The sequence below is a fragment of the Maniola jurtina genome, chromosome 1 (assembly GCF_905333055.1).
Source record: "Maniola jurtina chromosome 1, ilManJurt1.1, whole genome shotgun sequence".
Classification (NCBI taxonomy): domain Eukaryota; kingdom Metazoa; phylum Arthropoda; class Insecta; order Lepidoptera; family Nymphalidae; genus Maniola; species Maniola jurtina.
The window spans coordinates 10,773,501-10,787,364 of record NC_060029.1 but is presented as its reverse complement, the minus strand read 5'-3'; the positions used below and the strand labels follow the sequence as shown (position 1 = coordinate 10,787,364).

At 36.8% G+C, this 13,864-nt stretch overlaps 1 protein-coding gene across 11 annotated transcripts in view; it reads left to right on the top strand.

Annotated features, from left to right (window-relative positions):
- The window catches only part of LOC123867741 (protein muscleblind), a 208,901-nt gene that overhangs the window by 90,733 nt on the left and 104,304 nt on the right, over nucleotides 1-13,864 (top strand). The window lies entirely within an intron of this gene.

Here is a 13,864-nt window from a genome sequence, read left to right as displayed (position 1 = left end):
TCAAAAAACTCCTTTTCCATCATATCAGTGATCAGACCAGTTAGGTAAGGTAATAGGTACCCTATTTTATTAAATCTTTGCTGGCGTCAAGATAACTTATCAAGATTGCTGAGATAAAATTAGACTTCATAAAATACCTAAGTATCTACTTATAAAACTTCTTATAACTTAAAAAGATATGCACAGATTTGAAAGTATCTCAAGAAATCGCATCTACCTACCTACAATCTCATAAGTATTATGTAAAATGTGCATGTGTTTCATAATTTTGACACTTAAATAATATGAGTAAGTGCCTATTACCTTAAGTACCTACCTGCCTAACATGTAAAGAATTAAAGTTGAAACAAAATAACACAAAAATATCGTTAACAATGTCTACCTATAAGGCATTTGGTTTCAGGTTTCTAAGTAGGTAGGTATCTAGTACTTAGTTACTGAATACGCAATTTTTACAAAAATTACGGTAATAAAATTCCTTCCTAATGTGCGAGTTGTGCCAAACTGCTCGGAATAGCGTAAGTTATTAACTTTAACCCAAAAAGGAAGCCCGGGCTCTTATTCGTTTATAGTGCTTAAAATTATTGTCATGTTATTTCTTTATTTATAGACCTTTGTGTGCCAGCAAAGCAGAAATATTGCGCTATTGTCATATTTTTATAAAACAAAAGATTATTTTTAAATTGTTTCTAGTTTGGCAGCAAATGTAGGTATCTCTTATGTAAATCTGTTGACCAACCTACCTATTAACTGAATTATCTTCTTCGTTATCATACAAAAAACATAAATCATCCTATTAACTTTTCCATAATAGAAAGCTCTATTAAGCAGTTGTTACCTACTCATTACTCAGTTAAATGTTTTAAGTAAATACTGACGTGGATACCTACTTAATTAACGTTCAAAAATTAGTTGTGCCTACCAACATAGTAGATAGGAACCTCAATGACGAATTAATAATTGTAATTGTCAAATTCGCCTAATATGTATTCACTTAATTAATGAGTAAAAACGGCTAATTAAGTAACTGAAAAATATAAAAATAGGTATCCCTACCCTACTATGCCCAATTTGTAACTGCCACTTAATGATTTAAAAAAAAAACAATATAGCATTTGGAAGTGCGTATGTATGTAGTAAAAGATGCATGTGTTAATTTTGAAATTTCTTCGTAACTATATTGGATCAGCTTAGCTTAAACACATAGAATCTCATAAAGTTTACCTAATTACAAATATGTACAGCATTTTGTAAGTAGTAAGAGATGCATGTGTTAATTTTAAAAATTCTCTGTATATTGGATCAGGTAAGCTTCACAATAGTCTGTTTGCACCATTTCATCTACGAGGGTAACAGCTGGCCGGCTGACGGCTACCTGCTCACAACAATGAAACCTCTGTCAATAGAATCCGCTTCACTACGATATTTTTGTTTTATTTTATTATTTTAAATTCTTAAACCGCAAAAAAGCGAACGGAGTTCCATGAGCTCTTTTATGTTTTATATCCAAATTTTTAAATAAATAGCGACCTAAAAATGTTGTTGTTGAAATATTTGGTTTGTGATTGGGATTACATAAACTACCTGTTAACTAACTGTGCCGTGTCGAAAGGTTTGGACAAAATAACCTCAAGATTTAGCAAATATTATTCAGTTACCCTGCTGGTTAGCTTAGGGTCGATTTTGTACCAAACCATTAATTACCAAATAGGTAGGTAAGTCCGCGGTTTCTCTAGCGCGCTCCTTAGCACTCCATACAAACGTAGTTTGATTGTTTTTTGAATATTATTTAAATCAATAAAACTCGATGGTAGACTCGTCCTATAAAGTAATACCTACCTATGTAAATGGTTTGCCAGATTTCCTTATTTTTTTAAAGTTGCACGAATTTAAAGATTTGTCATGTAAATCCTTGAGGCCGTGTAACTGTAAAACAAAACATTTTAACCGAAATCTGGAAAACCACAGACAAAATACGTGTAATAATGCATTAAAATCTAAATGAACGCTTATGGATGTTATCGGAAAGAGTTTTTATCTTATCTATGTGAAAAATAAACGGATGTGATACACAAGTCCAAGTTGCAGATTACGCGACCAAATTAATCACTGATAAGATAGTACCTACGTACATGGGCTTCAGTTCGTGGTACGTTGCTTAGCCTATAGTAGTTTTAAAGGAATTAATTTCTGTAACCTACCTCTTATTACCTTAAAAACGCTTCTTCCCGCAGTTAAGTCTAATGTTTTAACCAGTTATATTCTGATTTTAAACCCCAGTTGCAAGAAAACAGTTAAACTAAGGTTAAACGTTTTTGACATATCTGTCAGTTACACATAAAGAATGATGTGTGCGTAAAGACACACAATATTATTTTGTTTGTAACTAATAGATGTCAAAAACGGATGTTAATACGGCCGCACAATAGTTAAATTTTTTAATGCTCTCACTTTTTGGAAAGAGTTACATACACACAGTCGCCAAAAAGTGACGGATTTAAAAAATTTAACTAAATATGTTTAAATATCTTTGTGCAAGTAGGACTTAAGATATTAAGCTGAGGTCAAACAAAATTTACATTTATTTAGAAGTGAGCCATGCATTTAGTTAATCTTCTAAAACAATGCACATGACATGGGCATGTAGTGTGATAAGATTATCGACTGCATATTTCCAGTGTGCACTAATTGACATTCCGCTAGTTAGGATTTTGCATAATTCCATGCTATCTAGAAAAGCATATTTTATTTTCATCTATTTTTAGGTTTTAAGTGAAACTAGCTTGATGCCCGCGACTTGATTCGCATGGATTTAGGTTTGTTTGGAAATCCAGCGGGAACTCTTTATTTTGCGGGATAAAAAGTAGCCTTATATCACTTTCCAGGGATATAATATATCCAAGGACCAAATCGCGCGATACATCGTTCCGTTGCTCCGTTGCGGCGTGATTGAAGGACAACAAACTAACAAACCAACAAACAAACACAGTTTCGCATTTATATAAATAGATAGTGATACTAAAGATTAATTAAATTAACAGGTCTGAAATAAGTGTCTTAGGAACAGGACAGTACCTAACTACTTACTATTTGCAGGCCTTTAAACTACAACCCCAAAACTAAAACTGTAACCCCAGAATGACAGCTCAACAGTTATTGAATGACCTCATAACCAATCAAGAGCTGGACAGCAGCCCAGTCTACGAGTATATCAGCAAAGAATCAACACCAGATCTCCGTGCGATTATGAAACACCGTGCCCGTAAAGCAATTGTCTGCTGTTTGTTTTGTTTCTGACGCGATTAGTCTAATGTCAACATGCCTTGGGGCCGGTCCCGAGCAGTCGCACCATGCTCGATAAGGCTTGCACATTAACGAGCGCACTGCAGCGATAGCGCCGGAATCGTGTAATTTGCGCCTCGTAAATTTTAACCCGTCGCAAATTTTTCGCTTCTCTTGCTAATTACTAGTCTGCCGGCGTCCCCAGAGGCTGCTTAATGTGCCTCGTACATGTCCCGAATGCGAGAGCAGTACTAGTTGCGATCTGCTGTGCACAGGTAACAATGGCCTTTGTTTTGACTGCCGGAACTGACCTACGTGCTCGACTAATAATTTGGTTTGGTGTTCACTATATTTGCATCAATTTGCCCGGGCTAAGTCATTTATTGTTTTGGCTATTACTGCTCGTATGGGCTATATTTCTTAACAACTAAGTAGGTACCTACCTACAGAAAACCCTCCATAAAATATAGTTAGAAACAGAAAGATTTTTTGTTCCCATAAACTTTCACAAGTTAATTTGAATCATCATTGAATTTGCCCCTTTTTATCCGAGAAAAAATGTATACGTACCTATGTAGTATGCAGTAGAAAGGAGAATGGGTAACTAGTTATAATATTTTTAATTGAAGGTTGTAAGTTAAAGAGATGAGATGAAATAAGCGTTTTTATTTACTTACTTATTATTTAAAATCTCGGGTTGTGAGTCAACATCGCGCTTCGTTGGCCATGAGCAGAATAATGAATGACGTTATTGGCGATGACGTTCTGTGATATGTGACTCTCATTTATAAAACTATCTTCACAATGTTATTTCCATGCAATTTAATTATTTTTGGGAAAATACATTATCAACTTCACAGATCCATACTACTTATTTGATTGCGAAAGTATCGAAGAAATTGTATCAAACCGTTTTTATTTTGTTTCGTAACGATTTAGATTAAAGGCCCGAAAGAACATACTCGTATTCTAATATCAGTTATTCTATTTTTAGTTTTCAAATTAACTATAGACTTCCAAAAGTCGCAATAAACAACTCTCTAGACGTCGTTGCGTCGTCAGAAGGCAAATAAATTAATTAGAGTTGTTATTACCTAAACATTAATTTTAGAATCTGGGATCTACTTACTCGTAACAATAGCCTGATGCAATCTGTGTGCAAGTTTTGTTTGAGATTGAATTAACCGTTCAGATATTTTTTCCTGTATTTCAAAGATCAGTGCATACAAATTTTGGGCTGACTTCTTGAAATCTTATCTGGGGAATGCTAAATGTAAAAACATTTTGAATCGCTGAGACAGAAAGGTCTTTTTCGGTTTTCATTTTTTATTTTATAGGGCTTACGAAATAAAGCAAAAAATGTAATAACATTTTTGTGTAATCAAAATACGTTATCTCTGTTTTTTATTTTATCATGCATGTCACACGATTTGAGGTTTGAGGTAGTTACGCTCAAAATAATATAATACCTAAATTCCGTGCGTAAAACGAGGGAAGTGTGGAAAATACAAATTTATATATTGGATTAAAATAGGACTAATCTGGCTTGTTAATAATAAAAGGTAAACACAATTTTGTTGTTTGTATGTTTGTTGTTATGATTAGTATATAATTGAAGATACTTAATATGGTTTTACCAACACTAAGTATTTTTTAAATTTTATTCTTTTATTTGTTATGCAAATGAAAAAGTTGTGTTAAAAAAGAAGTATACAAAACATTGTGACTTCATAGTTAATCGGCGGCGTCAAAAGCCTACCCGATTAATTATTTATTATTATATTCGTATCTGTATACACACGCGGCTAGAATAAAAACTTCAAACTACCGCATTTTGGTCACTCTTCTTCTTTCATGCGTTTTGCATCTTCTGAGAGCACGCATTTTAACATATCTATGGTAAATCATTGTACCTATCAGAATTCATCATAGCGCTTGCTAATTAAATTAATAAGTAATAAATTAAAAGTTGTTCCTAAATTGAAACCAAGTTGTACAACAGACAAAATAAATCTTTTAATTGGGGCAAGTAATTACAACTTATGGAAGTCAACGTAAACAAACATTGTTTAAGCTCTTTGGTTTGATGGAAACAGTAACAAAAAATTTATTGATTACATTAAAAAACCTTTTAAAATAAAGTTAAAAAGCTTTGTTTTAAAAGGTTTTAAAAAGGAACTAAAAAGGAATAAATACTAATATGTATAATATGTAAATTTGAAACGCTTGAGGAAATTGTTTTTTAGAATAGTTTATTGATGAATGGTAGTTACGGAAGCCTCAAGCTTTTACTGCCACTCTCACTTTTTTAAGTTTGGTAAAAAAAAAAAATTGGAAAATTATTTTGCTGCAATTCATTTGTCTAAACGGGTGGCTAGATTTTAATAAATCCTTCCTTAGATTTGCCTTAGTTGTAAGTAGCGTAGCAAGGGGTAGTTTTTTTTAATAAAATCCCCAACATGAAAAAAAAATCCTACCTCTTGAAGTTTGTGTTCATTTAATTTTTTTTAATCATTAGGTATTTCACTTTCAAAACAAAAAAAAAATTATTAAAATAAAAATTTATCAAGTAAAAAACCGGTTACGCTTCTGGAACCCTACAAAATTTAATTAAATATCAGTGCTAAAGAGTGTCCCAGAAATGGATATGACGATCAATAGTTTGCACTTTTACATGTCTTCGGCTGAGAAAATCTTTTGCATAGAAGTATAATTACGTTTAGCAGGGTTTCTTTTTTTATTTACTTAATGATATTTTTTTAAATATTCTTTTTTATTGAAATTTACAAATACTTAATTTACTGATTATAGTAATGAATTTATTGAGAGCGTGTCAGAGGCTTGGTGAAGTGTGACGAAGGTAATCGTAATGATAGTTTTTGCGTTGTCTGCGTCTGTGGCCAACTCGCCGAAGCGCAACCTAGCCCAAGGCCGTCTTCCACTCTTGTCTACTACTTCTTTTTGCTTTATTATTTCATTACCTTGCCACCAACACACCTTTTAGAGTTCTTTACCAGAAGAACCCAAACCAACTTGGTTCTAATTTAACGAAGGTAATCGAAATTTGGTTGTTTTTGCGTTGTCTACGGTTGCGGCCAGCATGTCGAACCGCGACATCACTGCTTAAGGCCGTCTCATGCTCTTTTCTGCTACTTTTCCTACTTCATTATTTAATGGCCTTGCTACTGAATCACCGTTTAGAGTTCAAGTTTAAAGTCAAAAAGAATCCAAATCAATTGGTGTCGAAGGAAATCCTACATTTTCCGCCTAACTGCTAAAAACCTGAACTTCTATAACATAGAGGACAATCTATGACCAATTTAGTTTTTGTAGCCACGAAAGAAACTATAAAATTTTATGCCACCATTTACGAGGTAAATGAGCTTTTATGAAGTATCTACCTACTCACTTCCTGATTTTGTATTTTTAAATAATAGACACCAAATGGCAAGTCGGCATTTGTTTAAATAATATTTAATGTATCGGCATGATACATTAAATATTATTTAAACAAATCTCATTCTAAATCGCACGTCAAATTTACCCATATTGCTATTTTAAAGTTGTAAAATTTAAAGTGGCCTTCGATTAAAAATAGTTATGCGAACAAAAGAAGTGATTGTTCGGTAACACTACACGCGCGATAAAATGTAGTTATCTGTATGTAGGTAACCTTATTCTCGTTTTCTGACTCGATAATTGATTACTAAAGAACTTTCGATTCATAATATTGTTTAAAATATTTATTTATTTCATATACAAGACACGCACATTTATTTTATAATACCTAACACATAAATATAATTAACAGAAATAATAACTTATTTCAATATTACGGAAATAATGTATACTATATATATCTTTGAAGCTCTTGTGTTATTTTACCGATTTTAGCATATACGAGAAATTTGCGTTTGATCAAAACTGTCTCATTTGTTAAAAGTGCATCTGCAAAAGGTTCCCAATCACTTCATCATCATCATCATCTTCAGCCTGTGGACGTCCACTGTTGGACATAGGCCTTCCCTATAGAGCGCCACCACACCCGGTCCTCAGCCTTCCTCATCCAGCCACTTCCCGCCAGCCGGTCTCCACTCAAGGACTTTCCGGCTCCAACGGCCATCGCCTCTACGACAGGCATGGCCTGCCCACTGCCACTTCAGCTTGCTAATAGTTTGGGCTATGTCAGTGACCTTGGTTCTCCTGCGGATCTCCTCATTGCCTATCCCAATCACTTGCTGCATTTTTTTTTAATTTAAGGCGGTAATTTGTTGACTTGGCGGTCCACACAGTCGTCATCACACTAAAGTTCCATTGCAAGATTGGTTTGCGTAAATGAGACGGATTTTATTACCTACCTACGTGGGACTGGGATAGTTGATACTGCTTGTTACCTTAATAACCAAAGCCGATACAAATGTCACGTTATAAAGTTCAATCGTGTGTGGGCAATACCAGTAAGCGAAAGGTGCGGTTGCCTGTGGTAATACTATGCATTTATGACTTAGACGGTGTGTCGTAATCTGTTTAGTAACTGTATGTTCTTAAAAACTATTATTAAAGTTGAATAGTGCCTGAGTAATTGTAGCAACTTTTTATCCATTTACCTTGGCGTACACTTTGCATTCTAATTGTCTTGATAGCTCAGCGGTAAGAGCGCCCCCCGAGGCGGTGGGAGACCCAGGTTCGAGTCCCGGTCAAGACCGCGAATGTAGGTGTGCCTGGGTAAATCTGTTTGCCATTGCTACAGCTAAACCGCACTTTTCGCAAACCTATTAAACGGTCGTGAAAAATTTTTCGATTGCAACTTGATCGAATCGCCGATCACAAAGGCCGGGACCCAACTGTTTTTTCTCCCCCTTCACTCCACCCTCGCGCCCGACCGCTTTCACGAGATTCTTATTTAGATTCGCTTCCGTCTGATTGCTCTTGGTAATCTTTTCACTGGGTTATTGAATGTCTTCCCCGTGCGTGTCGAGCATCTAAGAAACCAGCCAGCGGAGCGACTGCCGTGTGAATAAAACTCGTGGTATAGGCGAAGACATTTATTAGATAAATTTCAAGTTGATATACGCTTCATTGCACACCTGTTTAATAGCTTGTTGTAATTTAAATCAGCGCCATCTAGTTCGTATGAATGTAGTTTATTCGGTCACGATTGGACATACCGCCCACCATGGACAGAATGTCCATCATTCCGCCCACCATGATCCAACTTCGACAAAAAAAATGGACTGTATGGTTGAATAAAACCTAAAGGGAGTTAAGGTGTTAAAATCATGGTGGGTGAATCGACGTGATTTAAATTTATTAAGATTATAAAATACAAGTTTACAAAATTGTGGCGTAGTTAACATTTTGACAATTATACAAGATATACAAATCATTGAAGATTCAATTTCGCAAGCTGAATAAGATCATATGATCATGCACATGGTAAAAGAACTAAATCAATAATTAATTACAATCAATTTTTTGTTATGATTACAAGATACTCAACCAATATAAAGACCTTAGCTAGACAAAGGTGAATTGGTGACTAAAAAATAACATCAGCTAGATAAACGTTATTAAATTACTGATAACAGCAACAAAAAAATGTTAAAAAATACATGCTTCAAACAATTATGATACCTAAACCTTTAAGTATCCACTGGTAGTACACATAGTTTGGCAACAGGTCGTTTGATTATGACACCTCGGCACTTCAGACTAACAACTCGCGTGATGTTGTCCAAACCCGTGTGTTTTGCTGTAACAATACCCAGCAACCATCTAGCTGGAGGAAGGTCGTCCTCCTTTACTAATACTATTTCACCAACATTTGGTTCCGGACTCTTGCTTGCCCATTTGTAGCGGTGTAAGAATTGATTTAAATATTCCTGTGACCATCTACGCCAGAATTCTTGTAACATTTTTTGTGTCAGTTGCCAACGTTTAAGACATGAAATGTTCGAACTTTCATAATTAGGTTCTGGTACGAGCATCACAGGTTCACCTATTAAGAAATGTCCAGGAGTTAACGGAATCGGATCCTGGGAATTATTACTAATTTGCGATAGTGGCCTAGAATTAAGACATGCTTCAATTTGGCATAATAAAGTGGTTATTTCCTCAAAGGTAAGTGTGTGGCTGCCAATTACCCGACGAAGGTGATGTTTTGTGGATTTTATCCCTGCTTCCCAAAGTCCACCGAAGTGTGGAGTATGGGGCGGAATAAAGTGCCATGTCGTTCCGTTGTTTGCTAAACATTCGGCAATTTCTTTGGTCAAATTTTCTCTTTCTTGAGTAAACAAATTCTTTAACTCTCGTGAGGCACCCACAAAATTGGTTCCATTATCACTAAATAAATCAGAGCAATGTCCACGGCGGGATACAAAGCGCTTAAAAGCTGCAAGGAAACCTTGTGCTGTAAGATCACTGACAGCTTCCAAGTGTATAGCTCGCGTAGCCATACACACGAACAAACATATATATCCCTTGTAGGCTCGATGACCTCTCCCCTTTGAAGTTCTGATTTGGATGGGTCCGGCGTAGTCTACACCACTTTGGTAAAATGGTCGAATAGGTGTCACACGAGCTGGTGGCAACTGCCCCATAAGTTGGTCTCTTGTGCGTGCTGCATGGCGCACGCATATCACACATTTGTGAACGAACACCTTTACGCGGTTTTTTGCATCTATTACCCAGTACTTAGATCGCAGATAATTGATCATTAATTGAGGTCCACCGTGTAAAGTTCTTTCGTGAGCTTCAGCTATGACAAGATCTGTGAAATGCGATTTTGCTGGTAGAATCATGGGGTGTTTCGTGTCTTTAGCAACATTGGCCCTTTCTAGACGACCACCTACTCGCAAAATATCAGCAGCATCTAAGAACGGGTTCAATGGGGTGAGTTTACTCTTCCTATTTACGGTTCCATGTTGTTTAAGATGCTTTATGTCTTGTACAAAATTTTCGTTCTGACAGTTCTTTACACAAATGTGTAGCGCTTCATTTAGCTCTTCACTCGTTAACCACGACGGAGTCTCGTCTATCTTTGATTTTCTCGACCTTGCTAAAAATCTTCTACAATAAGCTAAGACTCGGATGAGTTTTCGCAATGTAGAAAACTTGTTCCATAACTCAAATTGGTTTGTCTCTCTCAAGTGGCAAACCTTTATTTTTCTTTCTTCCAAATTGGTGTCTCCAATCTGCCCTTGATGATAATCGATGGTTGCATTTCTTAGCCATGCTGGACCAGTCTTCCATAACTGGATCGATTCCAATGCTGATGGGTTAACCCCTCTAGATGCACAATCCGCTGGGTTGTCTTTGGTTGATACATGCGACCATTGCTCTCTGTCTAGTATATTCAGTATTTCTGATACCCTATTTGCGATAAACGTTTTCCAGCGGCTTGGGTGACTGCTTAACCAAGCCAGCACTACCGTGGAATCCGTCCAAGCATGTAAACTGTCCTTTGGTACTTTTAGCACTTCCGCTACTTCCTGTAATAATTTTGCGATCAAAACCGCTCCACAAAGTTCTAGTCTCGGAATGGACACTTGTTTAATCGGTGCAACCTTTGTTTTTGATGTAATTAAATGAACATAGATATGTCCTGCTTTATCAATTACGCGAGCGTATACTACAGCGGCATATGCTTCGTTAGATGCGTCACTGAATCCGTGGAGTTCAAACCCGGCAGTCTCATCGTTCACTCCTATCCATCGTGGGATTTTGAATTCAGTAAGTGATGTAAGCTCATTACGGTAATTAATCCAATCCTTAAGTAGATTGGGTGGTAATTTTTCATCCCAACCTATCCCTGCTATCCATAGTTTTTGGATCATAATTTTTGCTTTGACAATCGATGGTGCTATCCAACCCATAGGATCGAAAAGTTTAGCGATATCCGAAACGACCTTTCTCTTTGTTACCGGTTTGTTAACTGCTGGCAGCTGCACAGAGTACTTGAAGTCGTCGGTGCGACGGTCCCAGGTAAGTCCCAGTATCTTGATTGGTTCGTCAGTCTTTAACGTCAGGTTATTTTTTGTTGATTTGTCTCCTTGATTAATCTCCTTTAAAAGGTCATCATCATTGCTAGACCACTTTTGAAGTTCAAATCCTCCTTTGTTAAGTATTTTGCTTATTTCAACGAACAGTTGCTTACCCTCAGCCACTGATTGGCAACCAGTAAGGAGGTCATCCATATAAAAGTCCTTTAAGATTTTTTCAGCGGCCATCGGAAAGTCCTTTCCTTCGTCGTAAGCAGTCTGGTGCAAAGTCCTGACGGCTAAATAAGGAGCCGATGCTGTCCCGAAAGTAACACGTGTTAGACGCAGATGTTGAAGGTCTTCTTCAGTTCGAGTCCGCCACACCAGCCGTTGAAAATCGGTAGCCTCATCTGCCACCCTAATCTGGCGGTACATTTTAACAATATCGGCCACCATGCATATGGGATGCATCCTCCACTTCATGATGATATGACGAAGCTCAGCCTGCAAAGTAGGACCTACCATGAGGTCATTGTTAAGGGATGCTCCATTGTTATCCCGACAAGATGCGTCAAACACTACTCTCACTTTACTTGTAGTTTTATCGGCTCTGATTACTGCGTGATGGGGTAAGTAAACACTTCCCGATTTATCGATCTGCTCTGGAGGTATCACCTCCATGTGACCAAGGGTTAAATACTCTGCAATTACATCAGAATATTGAGTTTGTAAATTTGGTGACTTCAATAAACGTTTCTCTAGCATGAGAAATCTCGTGATCGCTATCTCTCGTGAATTACCATACATGCAGCTTGGATTCTCTTCTTTAAAAGGTAACTGGACAATGTATCGACCCTCGGAGTCTCTGGTAGTTGTTTCTTGAAATAGATCTTCACATCGTTGTTCTTCAATCGTGCGATGTTTCTTATTAAGACTAAAGTTGTCAGATTCAAGTTCCCAAAATTTCTTGAGATTGAACTCTTCATCGTTATTTTGCGCATGCATGGCAATTATTACAGTTGTATAGCAATTTAATTCATCCCTTGTTTCACTTTCTTCACTTACCTTTCCAGACAAAATCCAGCCGAGCTTCGTATTCTGAGCGATTGGTGTCCCTGGAGGTCCACGAACCAAACCATCTACCAAAATCTGACAATAGACATCAGCGCCAAGCAAAGTATCAATTTTGCTTGGTATATTAAAGTCTGGATCAGCAAGCTTCAATTTTGGTAACGTTGGCCACAGGTCAGCTACAAATTTTTTCTCAGGTATGAATGATGTTAGCTTGTTGAGAACATGTGCCTTAACACGAATGTTATAGGTTGGGTCCTGAAGAGATTGTAACTTTAGGTAAACCACATACTTAGAATCAAGTGATGCGTTGCCTACTCCAGTTATGACACTGTTGGCTTTGACTTTCTTTAGGCCCAAAAGTCTGACTGCAGACTCCGTTATAAACGATGCTTGTGATCCTTGGTCAACCAAGGCCCTCAGTGTCATAGAAGATCCAGTGTTTGTTTCAGCCTTCAATAATGCTGTTGCTAACAAAACCTGACCCCTTTTACTAGAACAGCAAGTGGTAATATTTTCTATTGCTGTATCCCCTTGTTCTGTGGTGCTGTTCGTACCAATGTTATTATTATCCACCGATTGACTGTTAACACCTGGACTTTGGGTTGACAAGTTAGAACCGTGAATTTGTGAGTGATGTTTTCCCTTGCAATGTCTGCACCTAGTGGGTAGTCGGCATGAGGATACTAGATGATTCTTCCCCAAACAGTTAAAACACAAACGGGAATTTTGAACAAAATTACGACGTGTTGTTAGATCTTCCTTGGAAAACTCATTACAATTACCTAACTTATGATCGGTGCCAGAACAATAAACACAAGAAATCGATTGGCTATCATCAAAATTGGTAGCTACATGGTGTGACTGAGAGCCTTTTACTACTTTAGTACCTAAAAATTCAAGTGACCGAAATCTAAGTTCTAAAAATTCTAAAAACTGTTTTAACGTAGGCAAGTCGTCTGTAAAATTACAAATTTTTGCTTCCCATTGTTTACGGGATTCGGAATCTAGTTTTAATGACAAGATATAAATGACTATGATGTCCCAGTTCTCCACATTAACGCCTACGTTTACTAAAGCATTTATACATTCGTTAGTTGTATCCAAAAGTTCCTTTATAGCCTTCGATGATTCAACAGTAATGTTTCTTTGGCCAAAAAATCGTTTGAAAATACAGTTGGTTATGAATCTCTTATTGTTATATCTACGTTCTAAAGTATTCCAACATGTCGCGTAGTTTTCGTTCGTAATCGCTAGATGCCGAAGTAGCTGTTCAGCTTCACCCGTTAGATAGCTCTTGAGATAGTGAAGTTTCTGCACATTTTGAAGCGATTCATTGTTATGTATAAGTGCTACAAAGAGATCCCGGAAGGTAGTCCACTCAGAATATTCGCCGGAGAACGTTGGTATAGTGATTTTAGGTAGCTGTACACCTCGTTGATTAACATCGCATGATGAATTCGAACTTAAGTTCTTAGCGTCTGATGTGGTTCTGAATTTTGAGAGACGTTCCTTTAATTCTGTCTTGTAAT